Here is a 27,464-nt window from a genome sequence, read left to right as displayed (position 1 = left end):
GTCCATCGGTCTCCTGAGACTTCAGGGTGGTCAGTGTACCCTTCCAATGTCCCTACTCATGTATTGCTGAGTGGTTGTGCAAATTTTGGCCCATGCTACTACATTTCAACAACATAGACTATGCTGCAGGTCTGTAATGGATACAGATATATGATTGTAATAGTTTGTCCCTTTTCGAGGTGGATTGAAGCTGGACCGTGTACTCACCCAGACGCCACCCATGCTGCTAAATCATTAGTATGAGAAGTGTTTCCTAGATGGGGAATATGTGAAGTGTTAAGCTCAGAAAATAGCCTCCATTTTGTTAATGACGTTTTTGAACAGATACGCTTGTTACTTAGCATAAAGCTATCACCTGCAAGCAAATAGGTTCAGTGAGAGACTCAACGGCTTGCTTAAGGAAAGAATAGCCAAATTGAAGATCACCCTAAAGAAAGGATGGTTGCATTGTCTATCACTGGCATTATATGCGCTGAGAAATCAACCAGGGTCAGACAACCATCTTACCCCCATGTGATAGTGACAGTGAGGTGAATGAGGACAGCCCTCATACCTCTGTCTAGAACTAGAGGTGAAGCCCAGTCAACTGCAGAATTGTTAGGAAAGGAGCTACGTGAGTAACTTACATGTATGCCTGCAAGTATCTCTGTTATTTCAGATCAGCTCAAGCGACAGGTGTGTAGGGCCGCGCAGAACAAAGAAGAAGATGATCCAACAACTGGAATTAAAGGAGTGTGGAGGTCATTACAAACTTGGCGGTAAGGGGTTAACAGTGCCGGTAAAGGTGCCAGAGCCGTCAACCCCTTACCTCCCCTTACAAGTCGGCAGACCAGGATGCTAACAACAGGCCCGTTGCTAACGGGCCCGTTGTTAGCATCCTCCCCATTGTCATTGAGCACTATGGGGGCTCAAATGGGAATGGTGATGTACAGGGTCTGGGTTTCTTGAATGAGGAATTACCGGGCCCTCCAAAGTCGGAATGGCCCGGTAATTCCTCATTCAAGGAACCCGGACCCGGTACCCGGCATGGTTATCTCCATACTCGGAATGACCCCCTGTGTCTTCCAAAACTCTTTTCTGGAGATGAAATTCTAATTCGCAACTTTACGAGGAAGTGGCATGAATTGCGCTTCAACGGGCCTTTCATTGTGGAAGACGTCACACCGTCTGCAGTCAAAGTGAAAGGCAGACGTGCTTATATCTTCCTTGGCAAGACAAAGATCTACACTGGAGAACCCCCCCTCACCCGCACTCCCTACAAAAGCAAGCATCAGGGAAGAACCTCAGCATGTGCAGACTAGGTCAATTATGAGGAAGAAGAACACAGAAGCAGCTAAATAAAAGTAGTATAGTGCACTATGGCTTGTTGTAGGACACTCTTTTAGGCTACAAAAGAAGAGAGTCAAGGGCAGATTATTTGTTCTTTGAGCCATAGGAGCTTGCTGATATTGGACTAAGACATGTGTATGTTGTTAGGCAGAAACCTGTGCAGTTCCCTTTGGGAACACTGCAAAAGATATAGGACTACAGGTGTTAGCAGTAAACCCACCTGGTAGCAGTCTGTACCACCCAGATTTACCTGGTAGCTGTGGCTGAGCAGTCAGACTTCCCTCAAGAAGAGTTAGGCAGTATGCAAAGTATACAAAATAGGCACTCAGACACAATAATACAAGCAAACACTGACCAGAGCTTTGGTATCAAAGTATATAATTATTTATTTAAAAACACACTGTTTGAAACACTCAGCACTCTTATTGTAAAACACTCTAAACACAGTTACTATTATAATATATTCAACCCTTATTCCTTATCAGATAAGTCTTAGTTAACACCACTTATTTCCATACAGAGGTGAGCGCTTAACTATAGATGGCACTCCAATAAGTTTACGAAGAAGGGAGGGAAAAAGACAGAATATGGAAAGATACACCACTCTAGGATTTAGGAACACTATTAGCAAGGCAGAAGAGCAAACGTCACTGGTGAGCCAAAGTCCATAGGCTGGGCTCACTCTTAGAGAGAGCAGAGCACAAATGCGCCCAAGATCACACAGTTACACTGGGCTTAGAAAGTCTTGCAGAGAGTTCGAAAAGAGTTTAGAGAGGCTCAGAAAAGTTTAGCCAGGGTGTCCCAGGCTAACCCAGGTTCAAAAGCCAGGGGCTAAATCTACCCCGTACAGTCGGTGGCAAGGGAAGCCAGGCGGGACACGGTACCTTAAGTGGGAAGGATCCTCCAGCGGTGGCAGTTGTTCCTGGCAGCAGGTGCAAGTCACGTCGTTGTCCAGGGGAAGAGAAGATCTCGACTTGGAGGAAAGGTGAAGGTTGTTGCACTGCGAGGGAAGAAACCAGCCGCCGAGTTTTCTGGTTAAAGGTATTACGCTTCATTTCGCGGTCGTGGCAAAACGTGGTATTCCGGTTTCCGGGGTGCTTGGCACAGGCAAGGCGGCCACGAGATGCGTCGGGAAGGCGAAAAGACAGTGAAACTGGTTATCCCCACCAATCAAAGGAAGAAGACTCTCCGGCGGGAGATCTCCTCTGTCGTTGGGAAAAGTGGCGAGACGGTCCAGCAGGGCTCCACCGGTGGTGTCGTTGTGGCAGGTCGGCTCAGCTTCTCCCTCGTCGGATTCTTAGGTCCTGTGGCGACTTCTGAAGTTCCAGTCTCCAAAGCCCTGCTTTTATGCAGAAAACCCCCATTCACTCAGCCTAGCTGTCACTCAAACATGCTAAGTGGTGAGCCGGCCAGCTCACCACTTGGGCCAATCAGGACGGAGTGTGACTTGAGTTGCCTAGGCAACTCAGTCCAGGGTGCGTAAATCCCCCTCCACCCCTCCTAAGTACCCCAGACAGAGTGGCACCACTTTGGAGGGCTTTCGTGGAGAAGCCCGCCAAAAAATGGAACAAAGGGCTCGACTTGGGTTGGAGTCACAGAAGAGAACACAAACGCCATTTTAGAACCGAGCTCTGGCAAAAAATACCAACCGGAGAATTAATGATAATTAAATAAACCGGCGGTATGTTCGAGGCTATCGTAATTAAATAAATAAAGATAGTAGCCTCGAATTATGGGAAAATCCCGTAGAGAAATTTTCGCGGTTGAATATAAAAAGTAGTATCCACTGCCACCAGCCAAAACTCGATCAGGGGGGATGGAGACGTGCCCCCTCGACTAACAGACCCTGGGGCAATCGAATTGCCCCAGCCAGTACGTCCACAATATGATGGTTTGTGCTGGTTCTGTTCAGAATTCAAGACTATTAAAGTCAATGGTGACTTTACATGCCCTGGGAGACAGTAGTCAGTCCCAGGGTATGGAGTCTATACTGGGGGTACTGCACTGAGGGTGCTGTGTAACACACATCACAAAAATACATGAAGCCTTATGGAGTAAAAGACCCCATAGCCCATTAAACACATCTAGAGTCAAAGAAACACACTCAAATCATGCCCAAGAGGGAGGGTAAAAGAGTCTCACTCTTGGCAGGAGAAAAAAATGAACCCCAAAAAATCCAGCAAAGCTGCTGGGGGACTCACTAGGTTAGGAAATTCAGCCTAAACAGAGAATTCTCCCTAACGTATGTCTTGATCAAGAAGGACAGTTTGCCAAATTCAAAGATCTCCCCTTCTCAATCACAGGGACAGCATACAGTACCCTGTTTCCTTTCCCATTAAAATTCTCTTTGGAGGTGCCCATGGTGGTACCCAATGACAATGCACACCGGATGGTTCTGGCTATATTCATCTAAATTTTGCACTCTTATCCTTCACTCGTGGGAAGAACCTTTGACGTATGAAATTTATTGAAAGATTCTAAAAATGGCCCAATCTTGAGGAGACTGCTTGCTACTATTATAGAGCAAGCGCTCCAGCTTCCTGAGTATCGGGCAAAAAATAGTACAGATGCCCTTATCTAAGGACAATGTACAGAGACCGGTTGGTATGGTCTTCTATTATCTCATAGATGAAAGCCCACACCTCGTTGGATGATCGACTGATGCCCAGACCTTTCTGAGAGACCCAAATAATAACGCATTGCTAAATCAATTGTTAAGAGACATTGTTGTGCAAGTGTATCGTTATTCTGAGAGGACACCAATACCCGAATTAAGCTTCTGAGTGTGGACACAGAGAACATACTTTCTTTTGTCTTCTACTACCTGCTGGAGAAATACCCACATTACGTATGGAGAAGAGATGATGCTTTTGTGTATATCAGAAATCCAGTGAATCGTCCATTAATTAGCCAGCTGATCAAGGAGCTTGTATAGAGGATCGAAGAGCTTCCTGAGTATTTTATGAAGTTGCCCCAAAAAATGTAATTTGTTCCTGCCATGAAATGAATAAGATTGGGCAGCAGCTGTAGTACCAACATAGTGACTGACATCGACAGATGACCATGGTGGGCAAGAGGCCATTGCTGCAAGAAGTGGACCTACATGTATTTGATTTATTCATGCATTTTGTTCGTAGTGGTGCTTCTTTCGCTTACAGTAGGCACTGCATATTATTTTGATCTCAATAAAGCAAAAGGTTATGTTCATCTTGTGCCCAAGGAAGGTACAAGTATGGCAACTACTAGACAACCAAGACCTTATGTGATTATTCCTACTGTAAAGGCACATGTGCAGGTAGTTAAGCCTAAGCTAAAAAAAGCCAGGGCTTCCTTTTAAGGAAAGGTTGCGTACGGAGTCTTTAGTAAAATCTCTATGGCCATCATTTGCCGCTGCCAGGAGATGGCATCAAAAGAGGCAAAGGCTTCTAGAACTCTCTCCTACAGAGGTAGCACCTAGCTTACTGAAAAATGATACGAGAATTGGTCGAGTAAGAAAAATATACACTGAGATCCTTCATGATTTGATCGCCAAGGTTCATGAGAGAAACATGAGACCTAAAAGAAGCATTCAGGGGGATGATCATGAGTTAAATGATTACCTGGACAGTACAGCACATTTGGGGAATAACATATGGTATCAGCATATCATATGAAAGAAGTGGGGAGAAGAACTTCGAAGGAGGAATGCTTTGTATGTGCACTCCTGTCTTATAGTATGGAAAAGTCTAAAATCTTGATAGCCATAGAGGAAGACGTTCTGACTGCACATTGTCTAATACACCTTGCATTCTGTCATACAAGAGGCCAGTTCGTGGGTCGAAATGCCCAGAAGCCTCTTTTGTTGCCGGAATTCAATATGATTCAGTTCAATTCAATTAGCATCCATCATTTTGCAAAGTTTTGTTTGTTTCTGTGATAAGGTCAAAAATTGTGTACAAATACTTCCTTCGCATTCTGAGACTACAATGAAATGCTGCTTTCATTGCTCATTGCAAGATCATTTTTTTGGTGAACTTGAGACCAATATAGACAATGGGCCTCATTATAACCTGTGCGGAATGGGTTTAACGGTGCCGGTAATGGTGCCGGCGCAGTTAAACCCATTCCGCACAATTACAAGGTCCCCTCGCGGGACCCGCTCTGAACGTCTGGTTTTTCCAGACGTCCATAGCGGGTCCCACGAGGGGACCAGGGAGCTAACAATGGGCATGTTCGGTATGGGCTTGTTGTTGGCTCCCTCCCCATTCTCATTGAACCCTATTAGGGCTCGAATGGGAATGGGGAAGGACCAGGCACGGGTTCCCTGAAGGAGGAAATACCGGGCCCTCGATACTCGGAATGGTCCCATAATTTCCCCATTCAGGAAACCCTGACCCGGACATGATTTTGGAGGCAGCCATGCCCTTATTAAGGTAATGGCTGCCTCCAAAGTCATAATGAGGCCCTATGTGTTTTTCCTCATCCATTTTGTGGACTCTAATAATGCATCCATCATATTGATTTTTTCTATATGTTCTCCTTGTGCCAATTCACCTAGCCGGGCCTGCCACTGCATAGAAGCCTCTGCCTCGACATCCAATCCGTCTTGAAATGTTGTTGTAAAAGACTCTAGATGTAGGAATATATCATGAGCCATAGTGGGCAAAGATGTGTGGTCATTTAGGCTACTGTGGATGTCTTCATATAGTTTTAAGAAAGGCGCAAGAAAAATAGTAAGCACGGCCATTACATTATTGTGAAGTTGTGTCACTGCTTCACTATACAGATGCATTCTTTGTGAATTTGTGAATATTGGTTCAGTGTCCAATGAATGGTTACTTAACAGTGAATATGACGGCGAGCACTGCAAACTGGACGAATTGACTTTAGTCACTTGACAGATATTGTCGGGTACCTGGCTGATGTCTGCCAAAGATAGTCTATCAGCAATTTCAGTTTCCGGATTTTGACTTCGGTCTCCTTTATCACTGTTCTATGCATCAGTCAATTCGTTTGCATATCTAGTCATTGGGAAACTTTTATTGTTTTCCTTTCAATGCCTAAGTAGCAATGGGAGCTGAAATATACTTGCTATCATTTCTATTTGAGTGTCTTTCCTCAAACGAGAAGCACAATGATTGCTCACATATGCACTCTCTCAATTGAGCTGCATCTTCCTTCCATTTTGCAAGGATCCTTTTCTCTTGCTCCACAGTACACTTCTGTGATATTGTCAAAGCAGCACATTTTCCATGGGCAAATTCTTTTATATTTAGTCGCCTCGAATCATCTGCACCACTTGGGTCACCTTCATTTGGTTTACTGTGTCCATTTGGGCATGCACTGTCCTTGTTCTTGTCGATACTCTTAGATGCTTTCCACTCTTTCCCTTCTCCTGTTGATTTGTTTTCTCCTTCAGTGTCTACGTGCGTCTGGTTCTCTACACCTGATGTCTCCAATTGACTCACTTGTACTTGTACTTGTGATTGCAGGTAAGTTGTCTTAGTAACTGCTTCATTTTTTGCCACGTGGCAATAATTTTCTGCTTCTCGCTCGCATAATTGCAAGGCATTAGCTACTTTGTTACTTTTGGCAGGAAACTGTATTGACGTTAACAGTTTCCTCTTTTGCCGATTAGTCTTTGCATATGTAAGAGCGGCATCAGCCTGTAAAAGCTCCACGTCTGCTACATCAAGAATACTCCTATCGGTTTCTTTGTCAATATCAATGACATTTTTATTTTTATTTCGAGCCGTGTTTACAACTTTGCTTAGCACTCCTGCTGTATGTATATTAATAACATATGCTGACTGGAGTTACATCCCACCCACATTGCAATCCACTCGTTCACACACCTTGACGGTTATGTCAGTTTCACTTTGCTGATCTGACGCAGGTTGCAGCCGTTGGTTTTGTCTGGTCCATGCACCCAATTGTTCCATTGTCGTGAGATTGAATCAGTCACATTGTGGGGTATTGGCACAATAGTCTGAAGTAGTGACAGCGTGTCATAACAGCGCCTTATACTGACATATGCTGGACAGGGGAAATGGAAAAAAGGGGTTGAGACTGAGACTCTGAGCCTCATTACGAATATGGAGGTAGCCATGGTGCTATTAGCGCCATGTCTGCCTCCATACCGGGCTCCAATACTGGGTTCTGTGAATGAGAAATGACTGGGTCATTCCGACCTTGGAGGACCTGGTAATTCCTCATGCACAGAACCATTCCCCATTCCCATTGAGCCCCCATAGGGCTCAATGGGAATGGGGATGGAGCCAATAACGGGCCCATTAATAACGGGCCTGTTATTAGCTCATTGGCACCCTTGCGGGACCCGGAAAGGACATCTGGTTTTACCAGACGTCTGTTCCGGGTCCTGATAGGGGATCTCGTAATCAGGCATCCCGGGCACCGTTCATTACGGGACCGCCAGCCTCGTAATGAGTCCTTCTCTCTGCGGATGCACACACCGGCCTTGATTGTGAGCCTTAATAGTAAGCAGAGTTCACAGCACCATAGCCCCAGCACCAGCACCATAGACCGACACTGCACACCAACACAAACACTCTGCTCACTTTGCTGAGGCAAGGGGCTTTTAAGCTCCTCCTTCGAAAATTCATTTTTTTGGTGAACTTGAGACCAATATAGACAATGGGCCTCATTATAACCTGTGCGGAATGGGTTTAACGGCGCCGGTAATGAAAGCATACTCCATTCGGCAAACCAATCCTGTAGCATCAGGCAAGCAGGATTCACAAAGCACTTAGCAGAATGCTCCACAAACAATACATTTAATAAAATGTTTCATTTTGTCATGAAAAGCCTCTAGGCGCTTGCAGTAACCTGCACTTGCATTAACCCACTGGGCTATCTTCCGTGTATTTAGAGCTTATTCGAAGTGTGGAGAAAAATGCTGAAACAGCCAGGCCTATCGATCTGAGTGAGCCAGCAAGCTTGCGAGGGGTTAACTGCGAAGGCCCTTCAAGACATAAACATTTAGTTTTGCATGAAGCCCTGCGCAGCTTGTAGGAGCCAGGCACGGCCAGTCTCTTCTGCGCTCTGCGAAGTCAGGTGCACTGATAACACAGGAATGTAGAAAGGCGCTTCCCACAACAACGTGCACTGAGCCTGAGACAGTAACTTTCCAGTGAAAAACATGTCTTGCTGCCTGGAAGGGTGAGCCTAGAAGATTCCCGAATAGCTGGTATCTCATAGTGATTGACGTGCAGCCCGTAATAAGAGAACTTTACTTGGGCCAGTTAGGGAGGGACTCATCCTGGGCAGTTCTTGAGTCGCGTGCACGAAGAAAAACAGCGCCTGGATGACCAGCCGTGCACTAGAGGGCCGAGAATCCTACCATCACATCCCCGCTCTGGTGCAGGCCTTTGGGGGTCTAGGCCAGTCCCCCCTCCCTTCCCGAGGGGTGCCGGGCACTTTGAGTGGCGTGGGTCTTGGGTGTGATTCAATCGCATCTCCATCCACTTTTCTAGGAGCGTAAGATCCATAATTGCATATTCATCTGTGATTGATAATTGGTATTATCCAGCTTGCACTTTCATTCCCATATTATTGTAAAATGCTGCTTAGTTCTCATTATGCAAGCATCAAAGTTTCTGTGTGATTGGCTTTCTTCCAGACTGAGTTCACTGTGCCTCGCACAGACACTTACTTGTGTGGGAGGGTGATTAGGAGTGATTTTATTGCACTAAGGGCTGGCACCAGGGAAGTGCGGGTTCCCTTTTTTACTACACATTTAAAACATAATCATTATTATAATCTCTCATTCCTTCCCTTTATCCTCATTTTTCAATTCCATTACACAATCCATAAAGATAGAAACAGCAATAATTAATGCACACTGTGTTCCACCTAAAATCTTCTGCCAAAAATGTTTTGAATATAAAGACTTTTCATTTTGTTTAAAACGACCAAATATCGAGAATCTCAAATCAGAAAATGCATACCACTGTATAAAATGGCGATTTAAGGATTCAACCTTTTCCTCTAAATGACATGATCGACATTTCATTCCACCATACTTATTTCCCATTAGATATCCCATCACGTCTTTTGTACTTGCATTCATATTTTTAAGTATTGGCATCTGTGCACTTGCATCTTTTGTTAAACACCAGGCAAGCGCCCCATTTCTTATGGATATTTTCTACATCCCTGACCTTTTTTTAACATATTTTTCTTGTTCACTGAAAAACGAGCTAGAACGATGCAATGCAGCAGATGAATACCGATGTGAAGACATGCCAGTGTTTTTTTTGTCATGTTGTATTCTATTAAATCCACATCTGTAGCAGACATTACATATCTCGACAAACGGGACTGGCCATCGTCCCCATGGGATGACAGCTTCACTTGCGTAATTTATGCTTTCTTAAGAGTGCAAGGAAACTTCAACAAAAAGCCAATTTGACGTAGACTTTTAAAACCATGTAAGATAATACTTATGTGTCCCGAGTTGCAGAAAAGTCAGTTAGTTCAGTATGTATGTATGTATGTATGTATTTAATTTTTATATAGCGCCGGTAGCCCGAGGGCATCAGGGCGCTTGTACATAAAACTCTGGTACTACAAGACGGGCAACACGTATGAGACAGACGATGAATACAGACGGTGAATACAGATACTATTGCGTAGCGAGGTCGCAAGAGAAGTCCTACGCCCGAGATCTCATCTAAAAAGGTGTGTCTTCAGCATCTTCCTAAAAGCAGAGTGATTGACTTCAGATCTAAGAGATTCGGGGACGCTGTTCCACAGTTTAGGAGCCAGCACAAGAAAGGATCTGCCCAGCCCTGTTTTTAGCTTAAACTTGGGCACGTGCAAGAGGCATTTTCCACCCGAGCGTAAGTTTCTGCTGGGGTTGTAGGGCACTATGTGAGTTTTCAAGTAGGCAGGCGCTGTGCCATAAAGGCACTTGTGTACCAGGCAGAGGGCTTTGAACTTGATACGCTCTTCTACTCTGAGCCAGTGCAGAGCACGCCTCTCTTCAGTAACATGGTCTTTCCTTTTCAGATTTTTCACTGATCTGACCGCGTTGTTCTGGATCACCTGACAACTAGACAGATCCTTGGATGCGGCCCCCAACAACAGGGCGTTCCCATAGTCAAGCCGTGAGAGAATAATGGCTCTGGCTATCGTTGCCCTGTTTACTTCATTAAGCAGTGGTTTGATTGCTTTCATGAGCCTGAGATAGTATGCTGAGTTTTTTTGAAGGAAGTTAGTCTGGGCGTGAGAGTCAACGACTGAGTCGACCATCATACCCAGAGTCTTCACCTTGGGAACCACCTGGATAGTGGCGTTTTTAATTTGAAAAAAGTTGTACTCTGCTCCTAGTTTTTCCAACTGACGACTGGAGCCAAACAACATCAATTCGGTTTTAGAGTCGTTCAGGCACATCCAGTTTGCCTGCATCCAGTCGTCAATTAACTTGTAAACCTTGGTGAGCGCTTCGCTGTCCGTGGCATGATTCTTACCCCCCAACTCCAAAATGAGTTGGGTGTCATCTGCGTAATTTGTAAATGACACTCCGGCTTTCACCAGAAGGCTGCATAAAGTGCGCATATATATGTTAAAAAGCATTGGGGATAGGCTAGCCCCTTGAGGTACTCCGAATATGATGTCACATGGGTCAGAGAAACTGCTACCCCAGTGTATTCTCGCTTGGCGGTTGGAGAGAAAGGATAGGAGCCAATCGATGGCTCCCTCCGAGCAACCAACGTTCTCCCTAAGCGCCTTGATGAGAAGGTGGTGATCCACCAAATCAAATGCTGCACTAAGGTCTAATAGCATCAGCATCCCCAATTTGTTGTCGTCCAGCATAGTCAGCATCTGATTCTGCAGGTCTAGCATAGCTGTTTCAGTGCTGTGAGATGCTCTAAAGCCGGATTGTTGCTGTTGCAGAATCTCCTGATTATCAACAAAGTGTTGGAATTGCTGTGTGGCTACCCTATCCAACAGTTTGAGGACAAAATTCGAGTTGGTTATGGGACGCAGATTTGCGGGATCCTTGGGATCTAGTCCCGCTTTTTTAACAAGTGGGGTGATAGTGACTCTCTTCAGAACTGTAGGCACTGTGCCCTCCTGAAATGAAGCGTTCACTATTCTCCGGAGGATGGGAGCGAATATCTCCTTGTGTTGAAGAATAATACCAGGGGGCAGGATATTTTCTGCGCAGGTAGTTGGTTTCATATTATTCATCACCTCTAGCATATCTGCTTCAGAGATAGGGTCACATTTAAAGAGTTGTTCTCTGACAGGTACATTCCCTTCGGTGGGGCAGATCTCCTGATTTGAGGAAGTTCTGGCCTTAATAATGTTTTGTCTCGCTTTTTCCGTTTTGGCTTGGAATGCATTGAGCACCATATTACAGTCCTCCTCAGATGGCGTAAATGGGGGAGTAAGAGATGGAGGTTTTTCTATACTTTTCAAAATATTGAAGAGTTTGCTAGTATTATTATCGGCTTGCTCGATTTCTGTGTTGAAGAAATTAGCCTTGGTTGACTTAATTTTCTCTTTATATTCCCTGTCCTTCCTTTTCCAGCTCGCTTTACTATCCGCCGATTTATCAATGATCCATTTTCTTTCCAAAGTCCGTTTTTCCTTCTTCAATAGAAGAAGCTCTGGTGTGTACCATTTTTGGTTGTTACTGTTCCTCCTAGTTAGTTTGGTGGTGAGCGGCGCCATGGTTTCTACTAGCTCGTGTAAGTGTTTGTTATATTTATCTAGCAATTCGGTACATGAGTCCTGATCCTGAAAAGAGCATAACATTTTCTCTAAGCAAGGCTTTAGCTGGAATTCGTTTAGATTTTTAAAATTTCTGATTTCTGCCTTAATGTGAGGATTTTGCTTATAAACATAGCAAGGCAGCTTTAGGTTGGCCGATATCAAATAATGATCGCTCCAGATGCAGGGAGTGGTGCTACAGTTTTGTAGGAATATGTTGTGACCACACAGCCAGTCCAACTGGTTTCCCTGGGGGGTAGTGGGATCTTTGTTAAGGACTTTGAAATCGAGATTGTTCAGAGCTTTTTCCAGTGCTATAGCCCCTTTGTCCTTCTTATTGCCTCGCCAGAGGTTCCAGTCTCCCATAGCAACCGTGGACACATTGGTGGATCTCAAAGTGTTTAAGTGAGAGCAAAGTTCCAGTGAAAAATCTGAGACCAATGATGGTGGTCTATAGATAGCTATCAAGTTGAGACAATTGTTGGGGGAGAAGATCAATTTGAGGTGTAGTGCTTCGCACCCGCTAAAACCTACTGATACCTTAAAAAGTTTAATGCTGTTCTTAGCAATAATTGCTACCCCACCTCCCCTGCCCTGTATTCTGTTGTCGTAGTAAATAGTGTAATCTGCTGGAATGGCCTGCTCACATGTAGGCCCTACTGGGTCTTTGAGCCAGGTTTCTGTTATGCAGAGAATGTCGAAATTGTTGGAGGATATCATGTCTTTGATGTTAATGGCGTGTTTGGTTAGGGATCGTGTATTGAGATCAGTGCAGTCAGTTAGATCTGTGCAATCCGTGGCTTCCTTAAATAAACTTCTAATTGGTTTAGATAACGTTTTGAAATGTTTTTTTCTACATGCATAAAATGTTATGCAGTATAAAGCGAAATTAAGGTATCATGCAAGATATTGACTTAAGTAAAGGCGTAAATGTTAGCCTCACCTTTTCAGTACTGTATGCATTTTGTGTTAGTATTCCTACTCGGTCATTGCACAAACATAAGTTACTGTTAATAACCAGTTTTATGAAATTAGGATGTGATATTGTAATTGTATGGGCGAAGATTAGAAAGTGGTGTCCCTATCGGGAAAGTGACCAGATCCAAGTTTATATAATAGAAATGAGTCATGTTAGTGTCCAGGACTCAAGACTGGTATCGTTTGTTGACATGACAACTTGCTGAAGAACTTTAGGACACTGTTTGTACATTTATCCTTGCTTGATAGCGCAACCAAATCACTAACTCAAAAGGCAGGAGAAAATACTCTAGGCAGATACTATTGTAATTGTGATTTGCACAATGATAAATGGCAACTGTCCTAAAGTGATGTAGAGAGTGAATGTTCATTATAGGGACAGGCAAACTATGTAGGACATCAGGCATGACATATGTTGTGTTAAGCTACTTTCCTGGCATGCACGTCATCTTATCAGCATAGATAAATGCATTGGAAGCTGGTGAATTGCTTAATTGGAGAGGTGTTCGTATTTCTCACAATTATTCCAGAGTGACTGAGAGTAGCTATAGAGCCTGAACACCAACCAATCAGATTTATTTTTTGGTCGGGGAGGAGTCATCCCCGAGAAAATATTTTGAAAAATGCGCTAAAAGGTTGCTTTATACTGCATACTTTCTGTGAATAATTGGGTAAAAATCCCCAAAAAAAATTGAAACCATCCAAAAGATGCAAGTCACCAACAGTGCATAGGAGCATTTCCCAACACATTATTATGATGCATTTTCCCACAATATATACAAGAATAAAAACATTTTCTCACTGGCTGTGCCCACACATTTCCATGCTGATTGCACCAATATGTGACCGTATTCCCATATGAGAACATACTCATGTTTGCTTTGCATATAATGTAAATAATGATACTATAAGGTAACATGTCCTAGCTGGCTCTACCAATATATGGCAGTATTCCCACATAAGAACATACTCCTGCTGGCTTTGCCATTAAAAAAGTAATGCCACAATAAGAAGAGCATGCCCCTGAAATTATAGCTAGAGTAGCGTCACTGAAATATGTTAGTCAAGTCACGTAATAACAATTATCATACTTGCTGTATCATAGATGGCCAGCAGAAATGCCATGCCATAGTAGGACATTATAGCTAGACTGGTTGGACCAAAATAGGTCATTCTAACCATGTGAGAACACTTATCATGCTTGTTTATCATAGATGATGAGTTGCCATACAAATGAAAGAAATTATAGCTAGACTGGCTGCTCCAAAATATGCCATTGTTATCACTTAATTACATTTATCAGGCTTATAGCTAGACTGGCTGTTTGCAAGTTGCATTAGTATGTGCACCTCCCCCTCCATTTCCCTCTATCAGCGTCCTGCACAAACACAAGTGCACACACATTCACGCAACATACACTCACTCATTCACACACAGCATTCACTTTCTAATTCACATGAACACCCATACACTATATAATCACTCATTCACATGTGCACCCAAACACCAACACATCATTCACTCACACAGAACAAACATAAAAGGTCATCTGACCTTCATCTCCCATCCAGACTCTGCTCCGACTTGCTGGCACTGTCCACGAAAGCCCTCCGGCTCCTGCACAACATGAACAGGAACCAGAAAGCATGGGTCGATCCTGGTTCTTGCATATGTGCACAGGAATTGTGGCTTACCAAACTCAGTGCCACCGGTCATCGAAATGTGCAGACAGGTGCAGGAGTGCTGCCTACACACATATAGAGGTGTGGTTGCCCAGCCTGCATCCCTAATAGAGTACACAAGGTTTGGGAAGCAAAATTCCCCTGGCCTTGCATGGTCCATTGGGCATGCATGCTGGGGAATAGATACTGTCAAAGGAAAAGTGAGTTTCCCTTTGACAGTTTGGGCCAGCCCAAGGCCACTCTCTCAGCTACGGGAAGCAGCAGAGGCAGCACCAATGGTTACACTGGGCTGGCCAGTATACTCCATTAAGTGAACTGTATCTGTGGGTCAGCGCACCATCATCCACTAAGGATGAACCACTCCATGATGAATCATGGATTGGTGAGAAGTTATTTTCTTTCCATTTTATGTTTGTAAAGTTTAACACAAAACCTGTGGTAGTCTTTTCATCTCATGTCCGATATTCATGCATTTAGGCAAGCAAGGCAAGAGGACGAACATTGACCCAGAGTTTACCTTGCAAATTGGGTGACCCATGATTGCTGCAGTGATGACACTATTCCTGGATGGAAAGTAAACTACACTTCAGGATCAGCACAGGATGCACCCCAGTTAATCATTAAACCTACACGCTGCTTAACAGTTGTTTTGGCTCCATGGTGGCACCTAAAAAATAAATTGAGCATACACGCCATGTAGAAGTATTGGAGAGTTTGTGGATAAACCAACTTCCAACTTGCTGATTAGCTTAAGAAGTGTGAATTTAAGGGTAAATACAAGACCACAAATGAACCCTCTCCTCAACCTCTCTAGAAGAAATAATCTCTCTGTAGTGCTTCCATTACTGAAGCAAACCAGCAAATTTCAGAAACTGATGTTTTCTTAGATGACTGTAAATCTGGAAAGGCTCATTGCTGGGCCATGCGTAACCCAAACAAAGGGGTTTGGATGAAGCCCCATTAGTCAATGGCATGATACAAACCACAGATTGGAACAGAAGAAGGGGAATTTGATAAGCATAACATTGCTCATCCTCCTCACTTAGATGGTGGTCAAGATGTTGTTATACCCATTGAAATACATGGTGGTAATCATCTTTATCCTATGATAAGAGAGAGTGTGATTCCCTTTAGTCACTGAATTCTGCTATAGCAGAAGATGTACTGATTTCAAATCATCTTGAACCTCTTGGGTCACTTCCAGATGCAGCACTTTATCCTATGAAACTGAGTTCTTGTATATCATATAGAAGTAGGAACCCTATTTCCCCTGTCCACTGTCCTCCCTCTAATATAGATTCTTTCTCTGAGGAGCTTGTCCAATTGGTTCAGATTTTCTCTAAGGATGTTAAGGCTTTATTTACACTGCTATCAACTTTATGCTCTGAAATTGGGTCTTTGAAGGCTATGCTGGTCAACAACAAGACATCACCTATTGCCCAAAGTGAAACTCTTTGGATGAATGGTTCTAATAACGATATTGTGAAAGCTAATTCTATAGGCAATATGAAATTCTCTCAAGCTGGGCCACTCCTGAAATCCCAAACTCTGGTGAAAACACTGAAAGGATGTAAATGTGAATGCTCTAATGATATCATTCCAATTTAATGGTGAGGAGTTCTACCCAAAGTGCTAAACGTTCAAATAGAAGGTAATTGCTGTTGAGTGTGTGTAGACAATCCAATCCAGAGGAAGCTGGTAGTTCACACCGTGTAACTGTAATTCAATTCCCGATTAAGGAGCTGAATCTAAACGCTTCACCCAGAGAATTATTTATCACATTTGTTGTCATGCTTATTATTCAAGACAATATTCTACTGAACAAAAGATTATGTGATCCAAATAACTCACTAACAGACACAATCAAAGTGGAACTAGTTGTCAGATGTTAGGTTTCAAGTATGATATTGATTTATTTCAGGAACTACCCATCAGGGAATTCTGCTATCAGGGTTCAGAAAAAAGTATTCTTAAACTATTTTACCAGCCCAAATTTGCCCACAGGAAGCCTCTTAAAACAAATATTGTACCACAAATTCTGTTTTGGGTAGATGTTTGGTTCCAAAGTCTTGGTAGATAAGATATGATGGGTAGCTTCCCCACTTGGGTCCTTCGTGGAGCCTATTTCTTGTCAGACAACACTCTTGTTAAAGCTCTAACCGCTGCAATAAATATTGCTGTTGTATCCATCAAAACAGGGAACAATGATTGGCTTACATTCATAGAAACCCAACTAATTAATTATTTCCAGTGGACATGGGCTATCAACCCAATTTGAATGTTGACTTACTTAAATTTCTATACACCAGTGCCTAAAGGGCAAAAGGAGCACCATGTGGGGATTTATCTGTGTGGATTAGTATAGGGTTGCAATTATCTGTATTTCCTATTGAAACAGTTCATTTGGATTTTTGTGTTAAAAGTTGTATCATTCAAATGTATTGCATTTTTGCTTGTAATATTTATATCAGAATCCCACGAGCCAGAGTTAAGGTTCTATTGAGTTTATGTATGTAATTATAACTGATACTCATTCTGCACATGAAGATTGTCTAGTTGTTGTAGCTGGTGATATTGATGAGGAATTTGAATCACTTGGACGACTATCCCATTCAGCTTCTGAAAAAAAGGTAGTTTTGGTTCTACCATCCCTCGATGTGAAGCCCCCTATATGTATGCACCGAAATGCACAGAAATTAGCAAACATGTTTCTAGATCTAGGATTGATAGTGGGTAACAACCAGTTACGAGGTAACCACCGAGATTCATCCACTTTTTTTCTGGGGTTCTACATTATTGTCATATAGATTACATTCTGGTAGATTTGGCATGCAGGCATCTAACTTCTTCTTTAGCTGTAATTAGGAGACTGGAAAGTGACCATGACCCAGTACTTTTGAACATCATACTTTTTAACAGAACCCTAATTTAGAAAGCGATGTTAGAATTATTGATATTTCTTTGTCACATTCTATATGATCTGTAAAATCGGAGAACATTGATAAGGTTTCCCAACTTCCAAGGTTGTACACTAACCTTTTTCTATCCCTCACATTTTTCTTAGAGGCCTTGCCAACCAATTTGGTAGACATAGAATCTACATATCATTCAAGCAGCCAGTCTATATGCCCTTTTCAGTCACTTTAAATAGCACATGCATAAATGTACGAATGCAGAGAACTAAAGGGTAAACAAAATGTTGCATTAAGAAATAGAAGCCGGGGTGGTGCACACACTTTTAAAAATGTACATATCCTAAATAAGAGTGCTGTTGAAGCCAAGAAATTGGACACAGGGCCTCATCACGAGTCTGGTGGTAACCCTTAAATGCGGCGGTAGCACTATTACCGCCACATTTAAGGGTCCGCCAGATCATGGCTTTGCCGTGTTTCCCCCCAGCTCTGAGCTGGGGAGAAATCTGCAGCAAAATTGTCTATTTCCATCACGATTACCGCCAGCGGGAAATCCACCAGCGGTAATAGTGCAAATTTTAACCATTGGTCCCAATGGGGAATGAGGAATTCCCGAATGGGCCCAATGGGGAATGGGCAATAACCCTTCCGCCAAACCCGTGATCCGGCGCTAATAGCGCCGGGGGGTTTGGAGGTAGGGCTAATAGCGCCGGCGTTACAGCCCAACTCGTGATGAGACCCATAGTCTGAGAAGTCTTGCTGGTACATTTTGAGGTTTTTGCGAAGAAGGTCTATGAGTTTTTCTGGTAGACTCTAAAAACATATGCACCCACCTAGCAATCGTGAGTTTCTAGCAAACATTCTGGTAGAATGATTATGATTCACTTGAGAAACTGTACAGCACAACACCCATTGAAATAAAATGTGTAATAGAAGCCAATCATTTCACAGCCCACTATTGGAATTTCAGGAAGTAAAGCTTTGTAAATAACTACTTTCTCTAGATAGCAATAAGGCCCCTGGCTCAGACAGAATCGCCCAGGATCTGCTTTTCACAGAGTCTACAATATGCTGCTGGTGCTAAATGCACATTTTATTGTTATTACTAGAAAGAACCTTTTTCTATCCAGTTGGCATGTGGCTGAAATTGTGCCAAATATAAAAAAAAGGTTATAGGTGCAGTATAGGTAATTATCGGCCCATAAAACCACTAGGCAATTAAGCTAAGATGTATGGAAAGTCACATTTTTAACATGATTAGAAGATTCTGTTGCTGACAATAATGTTATCTTGGATTAACAGAGTGGGTTCAGAGAAAACTCTCAATCGAAGAGGTATTTATTATAAGAGCCCTCCATAACCAGTTTGTTCTGAGTCTGAAAGGTTCTTCCTGTCTATTGACTTTTTTGAAATTGTCAAAAGGGGTCAACTTTGGGAGTTGCTACACTCATTATGTATCTCAACGACAATGCAACAATAATGCAAGTTTTTATTTTGGATTGGGCCGGAAAAATCACAGATCACTTTAGTGTAACCCTTGGGGTTAGACAAGGTTGTGTTCTATCCCACGTCAATTTCTTACTCTACATTAACAAATCAGCCAAAACCATTCAGAGCGATGCTCTGGCAATTGCTGGAAGGAGGTTTGGCATCTTGTTATATGCAGATGATGTTGTTTTCATTTCAACATGTCCAATGGGCATTAGAAAACCACTGGTAGCCCCGAAGAGAGTTTATATGAACCATTGTCTGGAAGTCAATACATTTGTCATAAAACCAGAACTGAAATGCACATTCAAGTTTAATAATGAAAGTATGCAGCATAGCTTTTCTTTTGACTTTTTAGGGAATAGGATATCATAAAATTACAGTTGGCCACCACATGTTGTTCTTTGAAGAGCATTCTTAGCGCAGAGAATATGTGTAATTTCTGTGCTGGCTGTTAGAACCGTCCTTCAGTCTTCATAGTTTATAATGTTCAAGCCCATTCTTTGGTCCTATATGGTTCTGAATTGTGATGACACTAATCATCTTTAATTTTAGACTCAAGCAAAAGAGGTTTTCATTGTTACCTTTACCCAAGGCCTCACCTTCTATAACAGTTTATTTGATGCTGCGCCTCCAACCACTATCTTTTGTTGCGCTATTAAAATCAGTATTGTTCTGGTCTCAAATTCACAGCATCAAGGATTTGTTAACCTGTAGGATGATCATTTGTGATATGCTGGCAAACCCTGAATGCAGAGACAGGGGATGTGCTATACATTTTAGGCGGCATCTGTTTATCAAAATGAGCATAGATTTGAGCATTTGTGTCATAAGCATACCTGCCCCTCCCAAAAGGAGTTTTGAGCTTTAAAAGCTTTGCATGAAGAATGGGTTTCACAATATCTCCTGTCGGCATAGGTGTGCCAGTGTATCAGTGTCAGTTTCTTAGTCAGAGTCAGTATCTCAGTTAGTGTCCATGCATTAGTATTAGTTTCTCATTCATTCTTAGGGCCTGATTCATGGAATTGTGTGCATTTATCCCGCACGGTGAGAATGACACTGAGCGAGCCTGCGTCGTGCAGAATAAAAAAGGCTCACTCTGCCTATTCATGGAATTGTCTTCGCAAAGTAACCATACACGCAAGTGGCGGCCAGACCACCCCTGACACACCCCTAAGTGAAGTAAAAAAAACCTGCCAGAACAGCTACCTTTGCTTGCTTCCAGGGTACAAATAAATGCACCTTCAAACAGTGTGTGACGTCCCCCACAAGCGAGCCTGCCTCTCGGTGACCCTGCACAGTGTCCCCCCTAACTGTTACCAGCACCACAGGGAAAACTCCGAAATTCTGCATGTGAACCACCATCAACCGCTCCTGCACCCCGCTACACTGTGTATGTGCACCTCTAAATCAGATCGGAACCACAGCTGTGCACAGCTGTGTACACACATCCCTAAATCAGACACCCGATCTTACTCCTGCGTGGTGAATCCTATGTGCAAGTGTCTGTAGGTCTGACTTTGGGTGGCGGATAGTATGAAAGATTTGCCTGGCCATTTGCCAGCCTAGAGGTTGCACCCACGGATCCATGAATATGTAGCGCTCAATGCAATAGGGGGCATGCGATGGACTGCCTGCGGGCCATCCCTCATAGTGCCCACTTTTTGTCTTGTTCTTCCTCATTTTCTGTGTTCTGCTTCCTAACCTGCCCTCCATGTGGTGTCTCGCACAAAGTACTCGGTCTCTCGCAGTGATGTGCCGAGCCTGCACAAAGTCCACACAAAGTATGAAAAAGTGTTGCACAGTCGATTCAATGAATCGACAAACAGGATTTTGCATGCAGTTTGGCACACAAAGTCTCGATTTATTGCCCAGATAATTCCATGATTCAGGCCCTTAGTGTCACAGTGTCAGGCAATATATCTGTTTCTCAGTGTTCATATTAGTTTCTCAGTGTCAGTCATTGACTCTCTGTCCCTGTCCTCAGTTCCTGGCTCCACCTCAGTGTTGCCATAACTCGATCTCTCTATCTCTGCATCTTCAACCTTAGTTTCTAAGTGACAGTCTCTCTGTCCCCCTCTCAGTCTACCGGTCACTCATCAACAGTCTCCCAGTGGCCCTCTCAGTTTTTCATTCTCTCATTCACCATCATATTCTTAGTCTTTCAGTCACACACAGTCTCAGTCCATTAGTCTGTCAAAGTCCCTCAGATGTACTCTATATCTCAATCCCTGTCTCACAGACAGTCAAAGTTCACAGTCACATATTCTCTCTCTCTCTCTCTCTCTCTCTCTCTCTCTCTCTCTGTCTCTCTCTCTCGTGTTCTCTTCCTTTCTTCCTTGTGTATTGTCTACTGTTTTATTTTTTCCACACATATGTCCCTCATTTTCTCTCTCAATCTCTCTTTTGTCCCTTGATCACTCTCTCTCTCTCTCTCTCTCTCTCTCTCTTTCTCGCTCCCACGCATACTCTCTCTCTTCTTCTCTCTTTCTTTTGCTCCTTCTCCCACGGTAGAGAGTGTGGTACTAGCAAAAGGGAAGGCAGCGGGAGAATTTAAGGTGGCATGGAGAGTTTGTTAAGCGGCTACACTCTGAGTCTATGAAATGTGATGTAATCAATGATAATGTTGCTATAATATGCTGAAACAACAAACCCCTAAACCTACATAAGGATGTGTAGGTGGTATTTCAACATTTCGAAACTTGATGCCTCTGCCATTTGAAGGGTTCGAGATAAACACTGACTTCTAGATATTAATCAGAATGAAACTGGTAGGGAAATATTCAGTAGGGCAGCTGTTTTAGTTGTCTCAAAGTTAAATACAAGGTGTGAATGCTGCTCAATTTCTTCTTAGCCAATAACAGGCATGTGGCCTGGCATGTGGCCTGGCCTTCACTCTAGGTTATTCCTATCATCAGCTATAACTGGCATGGTTGTTTGCAATTTATTTTTTTATTTTAATGTCCCATCCTCATAAACTGATGAAGGGTCTTAGCACAATATTTTCAACCTTCTGGCAAGCAGTCTATGCACTACGACACATGGGCCTCATTACGAGTCCGGGGGTAACCGAAGCGATAAAACTGCCTGGTTACCGCCGGACTCGTATTATCATTCCGCCTCTGTGATTCCCGGAATTACTGGGGCATTACAACCCCGGTTTTCTGGGAATCACGGAGGCAGAATGGTGTTAATCCCCATTCCCATTGAGTCCTATTGGACTCAATGGAATGGGGATCATGGAAACACCGGCAGCATCTTGTAATGCTGCTGGTGTTTCCTCGTCCGCCTGCAGACGGGCGATGTTAAACCCGCCAGGTCAAACCTGGCGGGAACATCACCTCCCGCCTGCAGGAGTCAGGATCAGCCGGTCCGGAAACCGCCACCGTTATTTCCGGACCGCCTGATTTGTAATGAGGCCCATGGTCTCATTTGTAATGATGTCTATGCTGTTTTTCATAGTGGGATAGTCTTTCATACTGTATTGTTGGGTGGAAATTAAGTTTTAATATAGTTTTAAATATGATGAATTATGTCTACCATATTTATGAATTCAGGTGGTCTTCCATGGCTCATGTTCAGTCTTTTGTCTATGTTCTTTCCTAAACTATGATCCCTTTCTTGAGCTAGAATCCGTATGTATGCCAAAAGTGATATCATGATTTCACACATTCATTGGCATCTGTTGGATGCTTGTACTTTATTTTGCATATTTTGTTTTGCATATGGTTAACTCATATGTATATATGAGTGATTTATTGTTTACGGTGTCTTATTTTATTGCACTTGAAAAGGGCAGCTTAATTCTAAAACGTTGTAATTTCTGTAGGAAATTAATTTAAATTTAATGTAAAATAATGTAGCCATTAAACCTGGATAGTAAATGCAGCCTTTTTTTTTCCTTTCAAATTGAGTGTAAGTCAGTGGCATAGGACATGTTTGGGCCACTTCACAAAATATCAATTTTACTGGCCCTAGTACAACCGTAGCGGAATAGGGGCATACTCATTGACAGTAAACTCTTGCTGAAGCCCCAGGTTATCGAGGTGGTACAATCTGGGTCACATCACCTGCACACATTCCAATGTATGCTGCCCTACTTTTTCATTTCTCAAAAAGCACTGACTGTTTTATCTCTAGGACACTCTCAATTCGCATATGTTAAGTTGTTTTATAGAGCGCACCGCTGCCGTTTCCATGGTCTCCAGGTGTTCACATGTCGCTGTAAGGGAAAGTGGGTTGGGTTGGTTAGTGAGGGAGAGAGGGATGGATAGATGTTGTGCTCATCTGTTGATGCTTGCAGAACCAGGAACACCTGTCATCTGTGCATGTGAGCTTTCTGGGTCTGCTTTGTTTTATGCACTGGGGCTTGTGCGTCCAGAAGGGTGGTGTTTTAGTTGTTTTTTGTCTGAGGGTGTTGGATTTGTACTGGGTTTGGAGCTTGAATAGAGCGGGTTTGTATGTGTTTACAGGGAGAACATTAAAAAAAATTGGCAATATTCAAGTGGCAAGACCTCACAGTGGCAAAACCTCAAGCAGCTACATTCCTAGTGTAACTATTTAACCGTAGCAAAACTCACAGCAGACACATTCACAGATTTATTATTCAGGGTGGCAAGATGTAAAGTTTGCAAAGTATTTCATTTTAGCAAATTAAGAGGGCTGTAACTTCTTCTATGTGGTCCCACAGGTTGGTGTTGGCCTGTAGTGCAGAGCTAGGGTGTCAGGTGAACCAGCAAACAGGAAGACACCCTCAGCCTGTTCCCTTTGCCGACTGCCCAGGCAAGGCTGCCCTGAGTGGGTTGATGGTGTGAGGGCACTGGCATCATGTGGCTAGGTCTCCAGCCAATCCAGAACGGGAGGGTGAGTTCCAAGAGCCCTGCTGCAATAACACATTGGAAGCTAGGCTGCTAGGCCAGAGGGTGTATGTTATGTTATGTTAAAGTTTCTTATACCGTGCACTGTGAAAAACCTGTGTGGTTTCTTGGTGCTCTGGTGGATCTTTAAAGCAAGGGGGGAGGAGGGGTAAGTTAATAGGACTGAGCAGGAGACAGAGCAAGAGAACGGTGATGTGCTGTTGGCAGCTTCAGTTCAGTTGCCACTGTTTGCTGAGTGAAGGTGTGTTTTTCGGTTGGTAGCTGCCATCTGCTGTTGGGGGAGGCCATGTGTGGTGTTTTCCTTGTTGCAGTGTGGTGAAGCGTGTGCAGTTTGTAGTGATATAGAGGTATGGTTATGTTTAGTTCAGTGATTGAGAAGTGTGTGCAGAAGCGTGAGTTTTTAGTAGGAATGGTTAGTGGAAGTGCCCTTTACTGCTGTCGCTGTTATGAGTAACTGTGGCCCATATCCCTTCGCCTGGCATACATTCTGGTGTGCTGCAATTACCTCCCCGATGGTGTGAGCAGAAGTTTGGATTTTTAGCAAGGTTAATTAATGGCAGTACTTTTTCTACCCCCATTGTTCTAAGTGCCGCCCATGTCTGTTCCGCTTTAGAACATTATGCTGTGCAGCAATTACCAACCCCACAAGTTCTGGCAGGGTGTGTTTTCCCTGTCCCCTCTGGTGTATCTGTTCGTAGATCGGGACACCTCTCTCTCCCTTGTTTCCATCTTATGTCCTCTTTCAGTGATCCAATTATGTCAGGCCCATCTCCCTCTCCTGCACCTGGATTTGAGATACCCGCCATGTGGGGAAAAACACCCAAACCTGAGACACAGCAGCCAGAAGAAAACACCTAGATCTGAGACACCAGGCAAATGCGGAAAACATGCCGACATCTGGGACACCGCATTAAGTAGAAATCACCCAGACCTGAGATACTCAGCAAGTGGGAAAACACCCAAACCAGAGACATAGCTGCAAGAAGAAAACAGCCAGACTCAAGGCACTCATCAAGTGGGAAAACACACCCATATCTTGGACATAGTAGCAAGTAGAAAACAGGTAGATTTGAGATACCTGGTAAGTGTAAAAAAACACCTAAATTTGGGCTACAGTGGTAAGTAGAAAACAGTTAGCTTTGAGATACCTGGCAAGTGGGAAAATGCCTAAATTTGGGATACATCAGTAAGTAGAAAACAATTAGTTTTGAGATACCTGACAATTGGGAAAATGCCTACATTTTTAGATACTGCAATGAGAAAAAAATCTAGATTTGATGTACCTGGCAAGTTTGAAAAATGCCTACATTTGGGATAGAGCAGTAAGTAGAAAACACCTAGATTTGATGTACTAGGCAAGTGGAAAGATAAGCCTATATTTCTAACACAGCAATCCAATAACAGTTAGAGTGGAGATACCTGGCAAGTGAGAAAAACGCCCAAATTTGGGACACAGCAGTACATAGAACCAGTTAGATTTGAGATACCTGGCAAGTGGGGAAAATGCCTATATTTGAGTACCACCTACAAATGAGACACAGCAGTGAAGGGAAAAGTATTTACTTGCTAGCTAACATCATTGTGTTATGATATGTAAGATAATAAGAGTGGTAGGGTTTTAATGGAATACAGTAATTGTTGTACTCCCCGCCCAGACCACGTGTACCTTATTAGTCACTGCTGGTTTATGGCGGCCAGATTCACAGGCGAGCATGGGCAAACATGGACTCAAGCTGCTTCTTTGGGAGCTGCCCTTTGCCTTGGTACCCTTAGTTGGTGGCTGCCTGGGCAGGACTTAAATGGGGTATGCAACCCAATTAGCACTGAGGGGTAAGCAGGGGCTGTGGGCATAGAAGGACCAGGAGGACAGCAGGGCAGGCAAGGGTAGCGAACAGAAATGCCAAAGTGGCACATTTGAAATAAATGAATACATGTCCCAGACTTCCTAATTTAAAGAAGCAGAAAGCTCCAGTCTGGACACACGGGGCTAGGGGCACCTACTTGCCCTGTTGCAGGCTCCATGCAACAGGTCAAGGATGCTGCAGGCAATGGGGGATAGGGGAGCACTTACGACTTCAACGTTCACAGTATAATGATTTGATCGCCAAGGTTCATGAGAGAAACATGAGACCTAAAAGAAGCATTCAGGGGGATGATCATGAGTTAAATGATTACCTGGACAGTACAGCACATTTGGGGAATAACATATGGTATCAGCATATCATATGAAAGAAGTGGGGAGAAGAACTTCGAAGGAGGAATGCTTTGTATGTGCACTCCTGTCTTATAGTATGGAAAAGTCTAAAATCTTGATAGCCATAGAGGAAGACGTTCTGACTGCACATTGTCTAATACACCTTGCATTCTGTCATACAAGAGGCCAGTTCGTGGGTCGAAATGCCCAGAAGCCTCTTTTGTTGCCGGAATTCAATATGATTCAGTTCAATTCAATTAGCATCCATCATTTTGCAAAGTTTTGTTTGTTTCTGTGATAAGGTCAAAAATTGTGTACAAATACTTCCTTCGCATTCTGAGACTACAATGAAATGCTGCTTTCATTGCTCATTGCAAGATCATTTTTTTGGTGAACTTGAGACCAATATAGACAATGGGCCTCATTATAACCTGTGCGGAATGGGTTTAACGGTGCCGGTAATGGTGCCGGCGCAGTTAAACCCATTCCGCACAATTACAAGGTCCCCTCGCGGGACCCGCTCTGAACGTCTGGTTTTTCCAGACGTCCATAGCGGGTCCCACGAGGGGACCAGGGAGCTAACAATGGGCATGTTCGGTATGGGCTTGTTGTTGGCTCCCTCCCCATTCTCATTGAACCCTATTAGGGCTCGAATGGGAATGGGGAAGGACCAGGCACGGGTTCCCTGAAGGAGGAAATACCGGGCCCTCGATACTCGGAATGGTCCCATAATTTCCCCATTCAGGAAACCCTGACCCGGACATGATTTTGGAGGCAGCCATGCCCTTATTAAGGTAATGGCTGCCTCCAAAGTCATAATGAGGCCCTATGTGTTTTTCCTCATCCATTTTGTGGACTCTAATAATGCATCCATCATATTGATTTTTTCTATATGTTCTCCTTGTGCCAATTCACCTAGCCGGGCCTGCCACTGCATAGAAGCCTCTGCCTCGACATCCAATCCGTCTTGAAATGTTGTTGTAAAAGACTCTAGATGTAGGAATATATCATGAGCCATAGTGGGCAAAGATGTGTGGTCATTTAGGCTACTGTGGATGTCTTCATATAGTTTTAAGAAAGGCGCAAGAAAAATAGTAAGCACGGCCATTACATTATTGTGAAGTTGTGTCACTGCTTCACTATACAGATGCATTCTTTGTGAATTTGTGAATATTGGTTCAGTGTCCAATGAATGGTTACTTAACAGTGAATATGACGGCGAGCACTGCAAACTGGACGAATTGACTTTAGTCACTTGACAGATATTGTCGGGTACCTGGCTGAT

This window comes from Ambystoma mexicanum, chromosome 9, assembly GCF_040938575.1.
Source record: "Ambystoma mexicanum isolate Mex_15411 chromosome 9, UKY_AmexF1_1, whole genome shotgun sequence".
In the NCBI taxonomy this organism is placed as follows: domain Eukaryota; kingdom Metazoa; phylum Chordata; class Amphibia; order Caudata; family Ambystomatidae; genus Ambystoma; species Ambystoma mexicanum.
Note: the sequence above shows the minus strand (reverse complement) of the source record.